The sequence below is a fragment of the Anarrhichthys ocellatus genome, unplaced genomic scaffold, assembly GCF_004355925.1.
Source record: "Anarrhichthys ocellatus isolate YVR2014 unplaced genomic scaffold, GSC_Weel_1.0 scaffold70, whole genome shotgun sequence".
Classification (NCBI taxonomy): Eukaryota; Metazoa; Chordata; class Actinopteri; order Perciformes; family Anarhichadidae; genus Anarrhichthys; species Anarrhichthys ocellatus.
The window spans coordinates 1,413,064-1,417,932 of record NW_022280100.1 but is presented as its reverse complement, the minus strand read 5'-3'; positions in this window follow the sequence as shown (position 1 = coordinate 1,417,932).

Genomic DNA, 4,869 nt, shown 5'->3' with positions numbered 1-4,869 from the left:
AGTATAGTGGGGGGGGGGGGGGGGGGGGGGGGGGGGGGTGGCGGGGGGTGGTCTCTGGGGTCGAGATTCTTTCCTGTTTTTAGTGTGATAATAGTAAAATAAGACGACAGACATTCAATGCTTCATTCGAACACATGGAAGCTTTGAAGTATATATTGTATTTTAATTATGACAATAATTGGTGGATGAATAGATATTTAATACATTTGGCCGATGCAAGTAAAGTAACGGTTTGAAATGTTGTCTATTGAAGCCTTTATTAATGAATCCGGCTTTAATATGAGAGGCATTTATTTAAAAGGTGTGTGTTTACAATACCATAGCCGACCGGGCCGTTATCATTTGTGTGTGTGCATGGTCTGAGGCAGTTGTTGGGATCTGGCCATGTGCTTTGAAACAAAGGAATCTGGGCCTGCCGATTCTTCAGGCAAGGCAAGCCCCCCACCAGAAAGGATTTCACACTCACCTGTGAAATCGCCACTCAAACGCACCGCTGTTCTCATTGGACGAGCCCAGGGATGCCGAGGCGGGACTTCCGGTTTTACAACCGGATACCCCCAAAACTATAAAACCCCTGAGCCCCCTCAGCTCTTCGCCACTCGATGTCTGGAGGTTGGCAAGGATGCTGCTCAACCATATGTATTCATCATTGACCAGGGTTATTGACTTGGCTTTTTATCTATAGATCTATAAATGCTTTAAATTGTGAATTTGGCAGCTTCACTTTTTAAACAAACTTCCCTTCCTGGGTGTTGAGGAGTGATGACCCTGACTCCTGCAGTGGGTAAAGTTACAGAAGACCTACTCATGAAATGCACAACTTCACAGATACTAAAGGCGACCAAAGTAAAAAAATTGCCAGCCCTGCTTGTTGGCTCAACATTCGTAAGTGCTAATAAATTAGCATCGCTTACTTATACCACTTCGGCTCAGCTCGCTCGGATCCTTGCCCGAGGTTGTAATTTAAAAGAAGGACCAGGTTCCAGGTACTATCCACAACCAAAAAAGAGTGGAAATGCGGCATACATGTCAGGATGCTGATCTCAGCCTCTGCTGCTCAGGTTTGTGGCCATTCTTTCTTTTCAAATATGTGTCATGTGAGTCTCCAAACTTCATGGAAGTTGTTGAAGCTGTTGTCCTCTTTTTAACTTCCCAGTTCTTATGAAACCTATTGCCCAAGATTGTGATGTTCACATGTAATTCAGTAAAAGCAATTTACCGACATGTAATGGTCTGGAAACGTCCAGTGCCAGACGACTGACAGAAATAGATGACATCGACTGTCTTCATTACATATTAAGTGTAGTATCAGCCTGATACCGGGCCACTGCTTCTCCATACTTAGACGTTATGTGTGCACGCTCTCACACTCAGGTCTCCTTGCCCAACTTAGATTGATTCAGTTGAAGGAAACTATTATGGAAAGAACAATTGACATGTCAGTCCTTCGAAATGCTTCATCCATCACTGTCCAATGGCCTCATTAGTACTCTACTATAAAGGAAATCCTAATTCAGCCCCGGGGGTAAAGAGGCTGCAGCTAACTGCTTTGTTTCATATGGAAACTCCTATCGATACTTTCCTCATTCACTCTCTCACTCGAGCGAGACACAAACACAGGAAGTGCTCCTACACACACACACACACACATGCAAACAGATGCCCACACACACACACCTGAGTGGAGACAACTACAAGCCATCTGCAATCGCTCGGCAAATTGGTGGAAAAAAGCTAATCAACAGCTTGTCCGACTGCTCATTACTTCTTCATTATGGAGCGGAAAACAAACGCTCAACACCTGAGCTTAGAAGCAGGCTTCTCATCGAGGCAGACACACACACACACACGCACACACACACACACACACACAGTCTGTTGTCTCTCTCTCTGTCATACAAAGAAAGAGGGGCTGATGGACAGCTATGGCGGCTCAGTCCCTCTCTGAAAAAAAGGCAGCAAACAACCTGTTCCCGTTAAGTATGCTCACAGCGCCAAACTGGCACCAACAGCGTCAGCGCGGGGCTCCGCACCCACCTGCCCAGTCTTTGCCCACCTGGTGGCACAGGAAGTCAGCTCGGCACGCCGTAAAACAGAAGGAAAGATTCTGCACTGGAGTCTTTCCTTTAGGAGTTTTCATCGTACACTGAGCACATCCCTGAAAGCTGTGGCTAACACGTCACTGCTGGAACATCTACAGTGAGGGAGTAATCGAGGTAAACCTGAATATTTTATTTCTGTAATGTATGATTGGCAGAAATGGAATAAAATATTCATAACTATGTCATTAGTGTATAATAACCTGAAAATAACAATGGTTGTGTCTTCGTCATCTACAGAGGGAGCGGGTCCTCTTCACGGAGCAGTTCATTTGTATTATGCTTTTTTCCAGGTTACAGAAGTTCATCCAGTAGCTGTGGTGGATACGTGGTTGCCTTCAATAGTAGCATCTACACACTGTATTGATTTTTAAGCCATGACCACAATCTTTCTTTCACCTTACCCAAAGAGGTTTGAGTTGCCTCCACCGAGCTGTGTTTGCCCTGTGCCGATGCTGCAGGAACAACACACTGAAAGCTGTGGACGGCCAACATTGTGCAAGTGTGTGCTGTAGATGTGAACAAGGTAAATCTAAATGCAAGTGATATGGTGTGTTTGTCCCCAAAACAACTTCACCATTGTGACATTATTTCATACATCTTTGCTGACAGGAAATAGGAGGTTTTTTATTACATCAGCTCTGTAATTTGATGTGACGTAAGTAAAGTAATTACATAACTTTAGAATAAGTCAACGTTGTCTTTAGATTTCACACAGGACTTCAACAGCGATGTTTGATGGAACTGTCAATTGAATATCTTCATTTTCCTTTAGGCTCATTAAAACCTTTCAACAGACTTTGGATAACCTTTTCTTTCAGTGATGTGATTGTTATTGACATTCCTTAATCACAGAGAAGACAGCCTGCCTGTCATTTGCTGATGTTGTTCAGTTTGTATTTGGAACAACGATTTGACGTTTTCATGTAAATGAAAGCCACTTTTCTCTTCTCATTCTAGAATCACCTCCATTTGTTCTTCCAGTTCAAGATTATGTCTCAAAGATCCATGTAAACAGCACTGCATCTTAAACAACCGTAACCCCTCCATCCTCGAGATACACACATTGTATCATACATTGCACACGCAATATCATAATAGCCCACATTCTCTTTAGTAGTGTCAGTAACTGAGAACACCATGCTCTCACCAGATCTGTGCACCACTTACTTTGCTCCCAATTGAGTAACAGCGTCTGAAAAGCAGAAGCCCTCCTACTCAAGCAGTGTTTTAGTGCTCTTTGCCGCCCTGCGTGAGGCGGACGCTCAAACCTCTTCCAGTGAGCACACGCTGTCTCGGCTGTACTTGGCAGCTGAGGAAATATGATTCAAAGGGTCGGATGTCTTCTCTGTTTAACCCGGGTTTACTTTGAACCACATTAGTGATCAATAGGAAGCATGAGCATAATCCACTGGCCTGTATTTATTTACCTCCTTCACATCAGCCTTTAGTAAATATGGGATCATTTCTGAGATGCTGCAGAGCACAAATCAAAATGCATCTCTTCCTTTCAGCGCTTTCCATGGAAAATCTATTCGTGTGTGTGTCTGAACAAAGTCTGAAGACATCCTCCTCCATGTTGTTGCAAATACCCCAGCAAGGCTGACTATTACTCCTTATGAAAGATTAATTGTGCTGATCATTAATTCAACCTCAAGGCTGACGCTCCTCTGCTGAGAGCCCCTTGATGTTACGTCTTCACTCCCCCTCTCTCTTTGGTTCATGAAATAGACTTAATCCACTGAGAGAGTGAGAGGGAGAAAGGGAGTGTGTGTGAGAGAGTGAGATAGTGGGTGAAGCAGTAAGGGAGTGAATGAGAGAGAGTTGAGGGAGAGAGTGAGAGTGTAAGTGAATGAGAGAGTGCAATAGAGTGAGATAGTGAATGAGAGAGTGAGAGAGTAAGGGACTGACTGAGTGAGATAGTGGGTGAGTGAGAGAGTGTTACGACCTGGCTCAAAGGCTGCAACATAAGGGAGACAAGACAAGTGATAAAAGTAATAAATAGACATTTATTTAATGAACAAATAACCAAACTAAACTAAAACAAACAAACAACCAAATAATTAATCAAATGAAGCAGCTGCCGTGAGAGTCAGATAGGAGAAGAGGTGAGGCCTCTCGCCATGTTCAGGTGGTACATCTTTATAGCTGTCCATTTCCAGCAGGCTCAGGTGGGGCTCGTTAGCTGCAGATCAACATCCTGAAAGACAGAGTGGGCAGCAAACAGGACACAGACCCCTAGTGGATGGGAGGGGTCATCACAGAGAGATAGTGGGTGAGTGAGAGAGTGAGTGTGATAGTGAGTGAGAGAGAGTGGTTGAGAAAGTAAATGAGAGAGAGTGAGAATGAGAGAGTGAGTGTGAGAGTAAGTAAGACAGTGAGATAGTGGGTGAGGCAGTGAATGAGAGAGAGAGAGAGGGAGAAAAATGGCCGATCAGCTCTCCGTATCAGGACTTTATTTTCCTCATCAAAATCAGCAGTAAGAAGTCTGTGATAATATTTTCCACCAGCTTCCAGCAAATACAGAAAATAATCTACAAATTGGAAATAGGTCAAACAGTATCTAATTTCTTTCAGGTCGGCCCTGATAAAATACAAAGAGAAATTCAAAGTTGTTTTGATGGATGAGAACAGTCGGATCAAGCACCATCACAGGGTTAACATTTGGGATTCTGGGTAAAATGTCTCGAGAAACCAGTCACATATTCTACGCACCTTTAAGCTCCCCACATTGATGGGGGAAGGACTTCCTTGATAAACAGCATTCCTC